This window comes from Lagenorhynchus albirostris, chromosome 7, assembly GCF_949774975.1.
Source record: "Lagenorhynchus albirostris chromosome 7, mLagAlb1.1, whole genome shotgun sequence".
In the NCBI taxonomy this organism is placed as follows: Eukaryota; Metazoa; Chordata; class Mammalia; order Artiodactyla; family Delphinidae; genus Lagenorhynchus; species Lagenorhynchus albirostris.
In genome coordinates, this window is record NC_083101.1 from 112,933,702 (window position 1) to 112,947,597 (window position 13,896).

Consider the following 13,896-nt stretch of genomic DNA (forward strand, 5'->3'; position numbering starts at 1 on the left):
AGTCCAAGCTCACTCTGCTCACCTCACAACAGGCCAATAAATCGGAGACGAGGTGTTGAGGCATGAATATGACTTTATTGGGAAAGCCGGCAGACCTTGAAGATGGCAGACTAAAGTCTCAAAATAACCTTTTCGGGGTTTGGATGCCAATTTCTTTTATAGCACAGAGAGGGGGAGATGGGGAAGTAAAGTAAAAAGGCCATACATTTTGCAAATATCACCTGGAATGGCCAGCCTCGGGGAGGGTATGTGTTAATTTCTTCTTTCTTGCAGCCATCTGCAGGTGGGCAGGGTCCGGATGTTTCCGTGAACAAAGGCACTTTGGTTTAACATTCAGGCAGAGGGGCAGGGTTCCCCGAGGCAGGCCATTATGTATAGACAGTATCCTTTTAGTGAACAAAAGCAGCGGAAAGCAAAGATTAAAGTAAAAGAAACAGATCCAACACGTAGTCAGATTTCGCTCTTCCCTGTTACAGTTCCCCACTGTCAATGTCCTTTCCACAGTCGTGGAAAAAGGGGTGACGGCCCTTCTAATTGCTTTGTCAGATGGATCTTTCTGGAGTGTCCGCCGTGGGTGCCAGTGCTCCAAACGTTGTCTCTTCTGTTCCTCTCTGGAAAGTGTCTCCTTTACACCTGTAGCCTTAAAAAAAACAAAAAAACCTCACAACCTACAAGTTGAGAGTTATGATCTATTCAGTGAGAATTTTGAGGGCTTCAAGCCCGGAAGGCAGCATCTCAAGTTAAGGAATTCAGCATTTTTCTCTGTATGGGAAAACGCAGGAGCCTGGGCTCACTGAAATCACTCTCTTGATATGCCCCTCAGCTATCTGGGGCCTGTATCCTGTATTCTCATATCCTGAGTTTCCTCAGGGCTCACAGGCCCACGTTGGAGGGCTGAAATCGCTAATGACTGATGTGGCAGGAAATATTCCATTTCTCATATCCTCTCCTCTTGGTCAGGGTTTTGACCAATATTTGGGAGACATTTCAGGATCAAATTTTGTCCCACAGCGCTGCGAGGCTCATCCCAGGTCAGGCGAAAATTCTTGATATGTCACTCCAGGTGCTACACTTTGGATTAGGCCCTACTGATAATTAAATATTCTCTGGATCCTCTATCTAATTATGATCCAGGAGACATTTTCCCTTGTTGCTTCTTCCCATAGCTAGAATCACACTATTACAATTATCTTATGTTATAAATGTGATCTACTTCCTCAAGGTGTTTAGCCATAGAAGTTTTGTTGGAAGCCTGGTTACACACCGGGTACTGTAAGAGACAACAATCTTATAACATAGACAGGATATAAGTAATGCAGCTAGTAACATTGACAAAGACATAGTGCAGCAGGGAGATACAAAGTACAAACAATCTGGCTTACAAAGGTATAATTTACCAAATTATTGTAAGCCATAATTAGCTTAAGGGGCAGGTTTTCCTTACACCTGGAAAACACAGATTTAATCAGTCATTTTTCAGATAGAATCCATAAAAATTATAACCGTTTTCACCACTTTACTCAGTTCTCTGTAACTAATCGTTCTTGTTAACAGCTTTATGAAGCCATCAGGTTTCCTATTAGAATTCTTCAGTTTCTTACCCAGTTCAGCATTATGGTCTGAAAGCCAGAAACTTGTATTTATCTAGAGGTCCTTTCTATAAATCTTCTTGGAGAGGAAGCATTTTTGCCAAGGGATCAGGGTGAAACCATAACTGTCTATAATGACAAAAGACTTAAGAAGGCACATTTAAATCTGATTACCATGCAATTGACAAAGTAATTTCGTTACTGTTGTGACATGTAACACTTTCAGATAATAACTAGAATTATGACTGATACATTTTACCAGGACATACCAAATTTTAGGAACTCCATATAATCTCTAGAATACGTGTATCATTTGCCATAAAATATAACCTAAGAAGATTTATTACTTATTTGACAACACTTCCCATGTAATTTAACATACCAAGTGAACCTAATTAGTTAATATCTCTCTTTAGGGTGTTTCAGGGGCCTTTTGAAGCATCCCAGAGTTAGCCAGAGGTCAAAGGAACTTTATTATAATTTGATTTGGGAAGTTTTGTCAAAAAAATATCAAAAAGGTCTAAAACAGTCAGATAGGGTCACAGTGAAACAATAGTTATTCACTTAGCCGAAGTAACAATAAAAGATTTCAAAGGCAAATACAGAACCAGATCACTTAAAAGGTAGAGAAACTTAAAATTTGTTATCAAAGGCAGTTCACAATCTTAAGAAACCTTGTCATCTTAACAGAGAGAAAAGCCAAATTCAAGTTTTGCACCAACTTGCTTTTAAAATTTATTTACTCAGTTAAACTTATTTTAAACGTAGTGAATCCTGACCATGTACAAAACTCTTTTCTTGGGGTTCACTTTCCATAAACCTTCCATCACTTAACTTATTTTAGCACTATTCTAACTTTCAAGTTGTTGAATATCTGGAGAGATTAATTTTAGATAGACATTCCTAAAAGATAATTATCTTAAAAAGTTCAACTAAAGCTCTTATTTCATTTGTATTTTCTTTCCTTAAAAGTTTCTTCACATCAAGTTACTTTCCTTGCTGACAGATTTGCAAGAGACATAACAAGATTTTATTTAGCTTATATAAAACCTAGGCACAATAAAAGTATTATACTTAATGCTGATGACTCTAATGACATGTCTATATTAATTGGATTAACAAACAGTAATACTGAATATTTCTCAGTTCATGTGAACCTGAAACTCATTTAGCTTAATTTTTCTTATATTTAGAATTGTTTAGTTTGTGAGTGCTTACTTTTCTTTAAGCCAGTGAAATAGAGTTAATCCACAAATCAACCTCAGCAATGTTATACAAATACAAAGACTCGTACAAGGAGACAAACAGAGACATCACAGTTTCCATTTCAAAATTTCAGCCCTGAGTCAGGTACAGCAGTGTAAAGCCCATCAGTTTACAAAAAGAGGTTGAATTAAGATTAGGTTTCTGGCAGATGGAGCAAATCAAGCTCACTTGTCTAGATGGCTGAAGTTTTACAGAAAAGACACTTAGGTTTTCTATTTATCCTTGACAAGTCAATTTCTAAATTACCTTATCCTCTTTTTAAAGATTGCATTTTAAAAAGATGGAAGAGATGAGGGTTCCTGAGAAGACCAGGTAGGACATTTGCATCTCAAAGTTACAGGCAAGTTTTTCCTAGCATGACTTTGTTTCCCCTTTGTTTAATATGTACAAGCCTCTTAAGATAAATAGGCAAGGTAGTCAATCAACTTGTTCCCCACTGTCAAAGTTACCTGGGGCTCCTGTGGGGAAATTAGAATCGGATGCCCCAAGTCCAAGGGAGTCCCCTGGCCTCTTATAGGATGTTGGCACAAGGGAAATTGCCCTGCTGCAGAAGTGGCTCTCGGTCCAAATTGTGTGTCCTGTCGGGTCTTAGATGGTAATACTAAATCAGGCTCCTGTGCTCTGGAGGTTAACATAGAAACTTCTATTTGATCCCCATGGGTAGGGGAAACAGGAGGCAGTGAATATGATGGCAGCATGGGGTGGGGGGGCAGTTGGAACAACTGCCAGTGCAGTCTGCTCTTTTGCACAACACTTCAGTGAGATCATGTAATAATTGAGTGAGCCATTCAGGGGCCATTGCTGTTATGATCTTAAATATTGGGCCCACACCCTATTACAATAGTACATCATGTCTTTCTTAGTCATAGGCTCATGGCTATGTTTCACCCATTTATCTAATATACGTCCCAAAGGGCTCTCCTTCAGGATAGATGGAGTATTTCCCATTTTTATAAGTTTGGTAACACCAAAACACAAAAGACGCAAACAAATTCCAACACAAAAGGTCCAAACAAACTCTGGCATTGATGCACACAAAACCAAGATGAAAACCAACAAGCCGGTTCCCGAATTGGGTAGACTTACCCTACAAAACCAACGAACTAGATCCCAACGAACTGTCTCCAAATCAGATAGAGTCCAACAACAATTCTCCCCTGGAGGGATTGTACCTGGTACCTGTTGGAACAGTGTACCCCAATCAAACAAACTGGCTTATCCCGTAAAGAAAAAGCCCAAATTGAGAGGGGAATATGTTCCCAGTATGCACGCCAGAGTGACTTACCCTACAAAGTCGAGTCCGTCAACTCGCAACACAAAAGGATACACAAAACCAAAACAAGACCAAGACCAAAACAAACGAACCGGTTACCAAATTGGGTAGACTTACCCTACAAAATCGAGTCCGAGGGCTTGCAAAAGTTGGTCAGCTCCTTGCTTCAACTGCCAAGCGCTGGGGTAGCCGGTGCTGCTTCAGGGAATTTTGAAGGGAAGATCCTCAGGACAAATGGTCCTGGCAGCTGCTAGGGCCTTGCCCCAATGTTCCCTCACTGGGGCCAGCTATCCACAAGCAGCGAGGTTCCTGGCTGGCTCGCCAAATTTGTTACCAAGTTCGTGCTGCTCTGCTCACCTCACAACAAATAAATCGGAGACAAGGTGTTGAGGCAATGAATACAACTTTATTCGGAAAGGCGGCAGACTGAGCAGATGGCAGACTAAAGTCTCAAAATAACCATCTTCTCAGGGTTTGGATGCCAGTTTCTTTTATAGCACAGAGAGGGGGAGATGAGGAAGTAAAGTAAAAGACCATAAGTTTTGCAAATATCACCTGGAATGGCCAGCCTCGGGGAGGGTATGTGTTAATTTCTTCTTTCTTGCAGCCATCCGCAGGTGGGCAGGGTCCGGATGTTTCCCTGAACAAAGGCACTTTGGGTTAACATTCAAGAAGAGGGACAGGGTTCCCTGAGGCAGGTCATTATGTATAGACAGTATCCTTTTAGTGAACAAAAACAGCGGAAAGCAAAGGTTAAAGTAAAAGAAACAGATCCAACATGTAGTCTAATTTGGTTCTTCCCTGTTACAGGGTCAGTGCCCTTACAACAGAGACTGCAGAGAGGTCCCTGCCTCACTGCCAGTGAGGACATGGTGACAGATGGCTGGCCATGAACCAGAAGATGGTTCTCAGCAGACACTGAAAGTGCCTGCGCCTTGATCTCTGACTTCCAGTGTCCAGAACTGTGAGAAATAAATGTCTGTTGTTCATAAGCCACCCAGACAGACTAAGGCAGCCCTTAATTACCTCCTGAAAGGCCCTATTCCAAATACAGTCCCATTGTGGGTGAGGGCATCAACAGATGAACCTTGTTGGGGGGGTACAGTTCAGGCCCCAGCACTGAGGCCTATTTTAGTTAGAAGTTTTGTGTGTGTCTGAGGAGCCCCAGTTTTCTGCTCGGCATAACTCAGGGGATGGGTCTCTGCAGCTGTGGATGAGGAACAGCAGGCTGTGATCATTCCAACAAGACCTGCAGCCACACGGCAGGACCTGGAGATGCAGGAGCCATGGGTTCAGGCCCATCTCAGATGCTGACACACGGTGTGGAGTCTGGCTTCCCCAGGAGAACCTGGAGGGGTGGGACCGTGCAGAGTCCCAGTGAGTCAGGGCACCGAGGAGGGGCCTGAGCCAGCCAGGGCCTCTGACACAGACCTGTCGGATGGGGGGCTGGGATGGGGAAGCTCCCGTGAGTCTGGGAGATGCAGCAGGTGAGCTGACCCTCCAGCCAGAGGGCAGAGGTAGAAATGGGATGCTGGGGGCAGTGGGGCAGGGGGTGGTCAGAGGACTGAGGCCAGACTCAGAACCCCTTCTGGGACACTGAGCCTGGCAGACATGCTGCCCTAGGGGCTTGATCTTAAGTATCCAGAGCTGGCCTTACACTATTAGAAAATCGGGGGCAGATTTTTTTAAAAAGGAGTTTCATAAAATTTCAGGGTTACACTCTTCCATGGTACTTCCTGGTGAAATGTCCAAGCTAAGTGATCTCATCAAGGAGGAACATTTGCCTTCACTAGCAAATCTCCTTCATCAATCAAAGGGATCTCTTAAGTCAAGATTTGTATTCTTTATGTATAAATAATGCTGTCTCCTAGCTAACCCTGTAACATACTGATGGATAGTAACTGTAGTTATCGCTCTTGGTAATATTCCTTAGTTATTATTCTTTTACTTTATGAGCATTAAGACCTCAGAGGAGCCTTCTCTGACCTCAGACCCCCACTAGCAGACTGGATCAAAGCCCTCTGCTAGCACCCTGTCCTTCTGCCTTACAGGCCTTCCCATTATTGCAGTGAAATAGCAATTGCATGATTAATTGTTTCATGCCTGTCTCCCTTGCCAGATTATTTTCCCAATGAAAGCAGCAACCAGGTCTATTTTAATCATAGCTACAGGCAACACTGGTTCTTACCCATAGTAATAAATTCTTTTTAAATGAGTTATTTCATTCCCTCATTTATTCAACCATTAGCTAATGCATTTAGTGTTCACAAGCCCTAGGAACTAAGGAACAAAATGTAATGTGATCGTGTCTGCATTCAAAGAGCTCACAATTTAGTGCAGAGAGTTCTTAACCCGTGAAGGTAAAGTTCCCCTTGAGAACCTGGTGAAAGAAGTGGTCCCTCTTCCCGGAAGCTACTTATTTGAAATGGATGCAAGATTTTATATGTGACTTAAGGTGTTCACAGATCCTTGGAAGTCTATTCAGTGTTTTCCTAAAATTTCCTGAATTCAGAGGTCAGGATCCTTCCACGAAACACAGACTTAAAGACACACACACAAGTTAAGGAGAGGGAGGAAGGAGGGCGTCAGCGTGTCCTGCTGGATCGGGAAAGGCTTCCCTGGAAGAGATGCTTGGGCCGTGTCTTGAGTGATAAATCTGATGTCACCAGGAGAAGAAGGGAGAGCCCTGGAGGTGGGGCAGACAGCATTTGAAAGCACACAACCCAGAGTGGGACGTGAACCCACTGTCTTTTAATTGAGGTCACACACCTGGTCTCAGGACTTAATGAAGCTCACGTCCTTTATGTCTCATTGCAGAAAGAATTCAGTGAGAGAGAAAGCGATAGGTAAGAGGTAGGTATTTTTAGAGAGGTACACATTCCATAGAGTGTGGACCGTTTCAGAAGGCGAGAAGCCCCAAGATACGGGGTGGTTAGTTTTTTAGGCTGGGTAATGAGTGGGAGGATTATTCTAACTATTTGGGGGAAAGGGTGGGGATTTCCAGGAATTGGGCCACTGCCCACTTGTTGGCCTTTTATGGTCGGCCTCGGAACTGTCAGGGCGCTGGTGGGTGTGTCACTTAGCTGATGTGTTACAATGAGCGTATATCTATGGAGGCTCAAGGTCCACTGGAAGTGGAACCTTCCTCCATCTGGAGCCTAGTCGGTTCTAACCAGTTTATGTCCTATCCTCAAGGGCTATGTGCTTCTTTGAGAGGTTGTGCCCTGCCCCCTTCCCTCCTGCCTCACGTTTGGAACAGCACGGAGGTGGGAAGGGACATGTCGCTCGGGGAATTGCAAAGCCCTGTCCCATAGGAGCAGTGATGGGAAGAGCGGTGATGGGAAGAGTGCGGTGGACGAGGACGAGCAGGCGGGAGCGGGGACCAGATCGGGAGGGCGCAACCTTGTCGTGCGCAGGGTGGGGAGCTGCTACGGAGCCTTCGTGGCGGGGACAGAGGAGCGGACGTGACTTCAGGGGGAGCCCTCTGTGGAGGGGAGGGCAGATGGGAGGGCGCGATCCTGGGGGACCGGCGCCCAGCTGTTCCAGTCATTCAGGCCCAGGGCCCAGAAACGGGCCCAGCTCTGCTTTTGGAGAGGGTGCAGGCTGGAGCAGCAGCGGGACTCTGCTTGGAGGTGGCCTGGGTGCCGGAGGGTAGGGATAAACTCCAGGTTTTCGCCTTAAGCAGTTGAGCGCTCGGCGGGGTAGGTTCAGAAGGCGTCCTTGGGCACAAATGCCCTTCTCTGTGGCATGGATGCCAGCTCAGCAGAATAAGAGTGCTCAAGGACACATTTTCCCCGTTCAAGATGAAATAATCTTCTGTAAATCGTGAAAAGGACGTTCCTTACAAATTAGATGACCTGGCAGACTGGCTAGAAGAATGTCAAGAGAAAACCGATGCTGCTTTTTCATCACGAAAGTTGTATCTAAGGCAGCTTTCTAATCTCCCTCTTGGGAATAAGAGCACGGGCTGTACTGAGGAGCTGGGCTGTCCACGCGCCGTCTGGGCGCTACGGGTCCCCACGGCCTAGACGGTTGGGAGGAGTCGTGGGCCTGCTAAATTGGAGATGCTTAGTACAGCGTGTTATGTAGAGATTTTCCCCAAAATATCAAACCATAATTATGAATTTCTTATTAATTTCTGTAGATTAGGAATCTCGGGTGTTGTAAATCTTGGCTTATAAGAATACCCATGAAAGAAACCCACTTACAGTTAGCTGCCGTTTTAAATTTCATGTACAAGGACGGTGGGCTTTCAATTAATTTTTTTAATAACAGTTTTATTGAGATATAATTCACATACCATATAATTCATCCATTTAAAGTGTACAACACTTTCAATTAGTTTTTGTTTACCTTAAAAATATAGTTTTTTCTAAAATTCTTCTTGCAGTTAAATGGTATTCTGTTTGTAATAAGAAAAAAGAATACAAAGTATGTACATGTAAAACTGTGTACAATAGTCTTTATACATAAGGAATTTTCTTGTGTTACTCCAGTTATTGGAGTCAAGAGAAAAAATATTCTTAGGTTGGTTTAGATTAAAGTGTAAAATACAGTCAACATGTTATCACAAAAGTCACATGTGGTGTGAGAAGGAAAGACCAGAGGTGGCCCATCCTCATGGCTTTCTTCACTGTCCTGCTGGGGAAGGAGACCCAGATTAATTTACAGACCCTCATTCTGCTCTCAAGGGATCCGGGAGACCCTCCCCTGCTGCAGCCCTCCTGCCTGATGGCTGATTTGTTGTGATGAGTGTCCTAAGCTGGGATGGTAGTGACATTGCACTAAGGGGGGGAAATTGCCTTGGGGTTTAAACCGAAGTAAGTGGCAAAAGAGAAGCTCCTCCTAACAATTTGTGTGTATACACAGAGAGGAACATCGGAAAGCTCTGAGAATTTGAATGTCACCTCGTCTCCTCAGTCATAATCTTCGTGGTAGATGCAATACATCTAAAAATCAGGGTTTTTGCTAAAACAACACGCAGAAAAAAGTATAACCTATTTCCTATTGAAATTAACCTTCCTATTGAAATATAACCTTTTCCTATTGAAATTGACAGAACTTGTCACAAGGATTGAACCTCTCTGCTTTGCCCCATGATGCTAGATGCCAGGAATGTCCTGATAATTGGCATTCAGACTGACCCATGTACCGGTAATTTGTCTAAGACAGGTTTTCCAGGGTTGCATATGAGTGTGTAGTCGCACAGAGGCTTAGACAAATTTGGTCTAACCCACCCTGATATACACCATGTTCTTAAATTCAGCTTTTATCTTGTGACTTCTGGGGTTAAAGCGCCTCCCGGTTTAATGCCTGCATCTGGTTTTAAAGCCTCTGTAACCCAGCACTATCCCAACTTTCCTGTGATCAGGCTTATCTCCTCAATGTTTCAAGTACCCAAAGACCCATTCTTGTGTCTGGATGTTTACTTATATTGTTTACATTCCTATTGCGCTCACTTTTAATAAAGTCTGTTCTGGTGTTCTGTCCTCTAATAAAAATAGATGCTATAAAATGACCTTACAGTATAGTTTTTTCATGACAAGCAAGGCCCACTGTAATGCTTAGGGTGCCTTTTATGAGATCCACGAGGAGGAACCATCACTCAGACCTCTTTGCTGTACAACCAGTATATTCACTTCTTATAGAAATTACAACTTGTAATGAATCGTGTGTCCTTATTTTCTTTGACCACTAGGAATCTCGGCATCACATATGCATCTCTTCTTTATTACTGCAGAGATTCTTACAGCATGGCTTGATTTTTATAACCTTTCCCCTGATCCCATGTTATTTTCCTTGCCTTGAGGGGTGAAGGTGGTTTCCTTTGCCTTTTAAAATTTACCCATGTATTTTTTTAAGGGAACACACATTTGTTAATCTGACAGCTCCTGTGGACAGCTCCTGGTGCCACGCCTCACATTCTTGGGGTCCAGGTATGGCTGGTGCCGAATTCTCACCCGAGGCTTGGGTCCTCTTCCTATCTCACTGTTGGTTGGCAGAACACACCTCCTTGTCCCTGTGGAACTGGAGTCCTTATTTTCTTGATGGTTTTTAGCTGGGGCTTGCTCTCAGCCTCCAATGAGCAGTTCCCAGCATAGCTGTTTGCTTCCTTCCTGGAGGCCGGCAGGAACATGTCTCAGGCCCTGAATCCCCCTCAGGCTTCAGTGTCTTTGTCTCTTTTTTTTACAAAAAAAATTTTTTTTTATCGCAGTCTAGTTGATTTACAATGTTGTGCCTATCTCTGCTGTATAGCAAAGTGACTCAGTTATACACATTACATTATAGACATTCTTTTTTTATATTCTTTTCCATATGGTTTATCACAGGATATTGAATATCGTTCCCTGAGCTGTACAGTAGGACCTTGTTGTTTATCCATTCTAAATGTAATACTTTGCATCTACTAACCCCACAGTCCCAGTCCATCCCTCCCCCTGTCTCTGCCTCCCTCTCCCCCTTGGCAACCACAAGTCTGTTCTCTCTATGAGTCTGTTTTGTAGATAGGTCTTTGCAGTGGCTTAATGTTTGAAATTACTTTGTGGCTTTTTTTGGTAAATATTGAAATGTAGCAATAATGTCTTTTGAATATTACCAAGCCCGTGAGTCCTTGAAAATATTTTTTATATATACAGGAACTTTATGTGTAAATATGTAAGCAGTGCAAGTGTATTAGAATCCATATTTTAGATTCCACATATAAGTGATGTCATATGGTATTTTTCTTTCTCTTTCTGACTTACTTAATATGATAATCTCTATTGCATCCACGTTGCTACAAATGGCATTATTTCATTCTTCTTTATGGCTGAGCAGTATTCTATTGTATATATGCACTACATCTTCTTTATCCATTCATCTGTTCATGGGCATTTAGGCTGTTTCCATCTTTTGGCTATTGTGAATAGTGCTGCTATGAACATAGGGGTGCATGTATCTTTTTGAGTTATAGTTTTGTCTGGGTATATTCCCAGGAGTGGGATTGCTGGATCATATGGTAATTCTATTTTTAGTTTTCTGAGGAACCTCCATACTGTTCTCCATAGTGGCTGCACCAACTTACATTCCCACCAACAGTGTAGGAGGGTTCCCTTTCCTCCACACCCTTTCCAGCATTGGCTATTTGTAGACCTTTTAATGATGGCCATTCTGACCGGTGTGAGGTGATACCTCACTGTAGTTTTGATTTGCATCTCTCTAATTAGTGATGTTGAGCATCTTTTCATGTGCCTACTGGCCATCTGTACATCTTCTCTGGAGAAGTGCCTCTTAAGGTCTTCTGCCCATTTTTCGATTGGATTGCTTGGTTTTTGTTGTTGAGCAGGCTTCAGTGTCTTTGACGTCTCCTCTGCCACCAGCCAGAGAAAATGGTCTGCTTTAAGAGCATCAGCTGATTAGACTAGGCTCACCCAGATCATCTACATATTTTAAGGTTATTGAATTGGGATTTAATTACGTCTTCAAATTCTCTTCCCAGTGGTTCCTAGGCTAGTGTTGGATTGAATAGCTGGGGTGGGAAGGGGAGGGTCGTCTTTAGGATTCTGCCAGTCACAATCCCTATATGGAGGACTGTGCAAGTGTGAAAAGAAACACGGCATGATCTCCAAGTTATATTATTATCCTGAAAAGAGCAAGGTGTGGAACAATTGTTGTAGTGTCTGACCTTTGTATAAGAAAGAGGGTAAAACAGGAAAGAGACATGCATTTTCTAATATTTTCAAAAAGAAAGAATGGAAGGATAAATAAAAATTTAACATTTTATACGGGTAGGAAGAGAACAGGAAACAGAGGCAAAGATGAAAGCTGTGCTTCTCTGAATGTACCTGCTTTGTGGTTTACACTTAAGAGCCATGCAAGTGTTTTATATAATTAAAAGACAAAATTTAAAAATCATATAATAATTTCTAAAAATTGAAAACAACCCAGTATCAAGTTTGTGCTATAACTCCTCAGAGAAGAAATATTTAAAGTGCTCTTAAAGCACAGTATTTTGACAGGATTGCTATATGCTTTAGGGACAAAAGACAACCCCATTAAGAAACTTTAAACTGCATTCAGTGTTCTTGTTGTCAATGTTAATATTTGTATGGCAGGGCTTCCCTAGTGGCGCAGTGGTTGAGAGTCCGCCTGCCGATGCAGGGGACACGGGTTCGTGCCCCGGTCTGGGAGGATCCCACATGCCACGGAGCGGCTGGGCCCGTGAGCCATGGCCGCTGAGCCTGCGCGTCCGGAGCCTGTGCTCCGCAACGGGAGAGGCCACAACAGTGAGAGGCCCGCGTACCGCAAAAAAAAAAAAAAAAAAAAAAAAAAAAAAAAATTTGTATGGCTGTGGTTGTTTTCTTCCCCAATTTTAAAAATTGTGGTAAAATACACATAGAATTTACTTTCTTAGCCATTTTTAAGCGTACAGCTCAATAGTATTAAGTAACACCCATATGGTAACCTCCATCACCACCATGCATCTCCTGAACTCTTTTCATCTTGCAAAAACATTACACCTGTTAAACACCAACTCTCCTTTCCTTCTGCTCCCCAGCCTCTGGCAATTTCCATCCTACTTTCTGTCTGTATCATTCTGACTGCTCTGAGTGCCTTGTATAGGTGGAATCATACAGCATTTGTTGTTTTGTGACTGCCTTATTTCATTTAGTGTAATGTCCTCAAGGTTCATCCATGTTGTAGCATATTGCAGAATTCCTTTCTAAGGGTGACTAATGTTCCAGTGTGTGTGCATGTGTGTACTACATTTTGCTTGTCCACCATCCATCAATGGTCACTTAGCTTGCTTCTACGTTTTAGCTATTATGAATAATGCTGTTAGGAACATGGGTTTACAAATATTGCTTCAAGACCCTGCTTTCAATTCTTTTGAGAAGTAGAATTACCCAGAAGTGGGATTGCTGGATTATATGGTAAGACTGTATTTTTTCTGAGGAACCACGATACCATTTTCCAGAGCAACTGTACCAGTTTACATTCCCATCAACCGTGCACAAGAGTTTCAATTTCTCTACATCCTCGCCAGTGCTTATTAGTCATTTTTTTAATAGTAGCCATGCTAATGGACGTGAGGTTTTACTGTATATTTTTGCAAGCCACTTCAAATCCCTCCAGGAGCTAGGTAGGACAAAAATGATGCTCAGTTTGCTTAGGAATTTTGTTTTGTTTGGGCTCTTCCCCTGCCTCCATTCAGTCTGCACCCAGCCCTCAAATCCAGCTTCCCCATGCATTTCTTCGTCCTTCACTGACCTCCCTCTCCTCTGAGCTGTCCTGTTAAGATAACTTTGCACTTCATGATTGTGTGCTGCTCCTTTGTGTTTCATGTGTAGTTGTCCTGTTGCCCCCAGACGGTCTACTTTTTAGTAGTAGGGACCACGGTTTACTTTTCTGAAACATTTAATATAAAGATTGTATCAAGTAAAATTGTATCAAATGCTCAACTTTCAGCTTATTAACCCAGAGAGCACTGAGCACATCCTCTTCAGAACTGCAGTGAGTATTTTTGTTTGTTTGCAGCAGCCGAGGATGCTGAGGCAAGACCGTTCGGTTAGCCTTTCTTGAGCTCCTCCTGTATGTTCTTGACTGGGCACCTGCCTCAACAACAGCTCCCTTTGAGAACAGTGTGTCCGGGTGGGGCAGGGGGAGGGAGGGCGGGGTCTGGGCTGAGTCTGACCCTCGTGTCCCAGTCCTTCAGGCGGGTGAAACCGGGTCCCTCTAAAACTGCGTTTATGATTAACCCCTCTGTCCAAAATGTTATTCCTTTTCTTG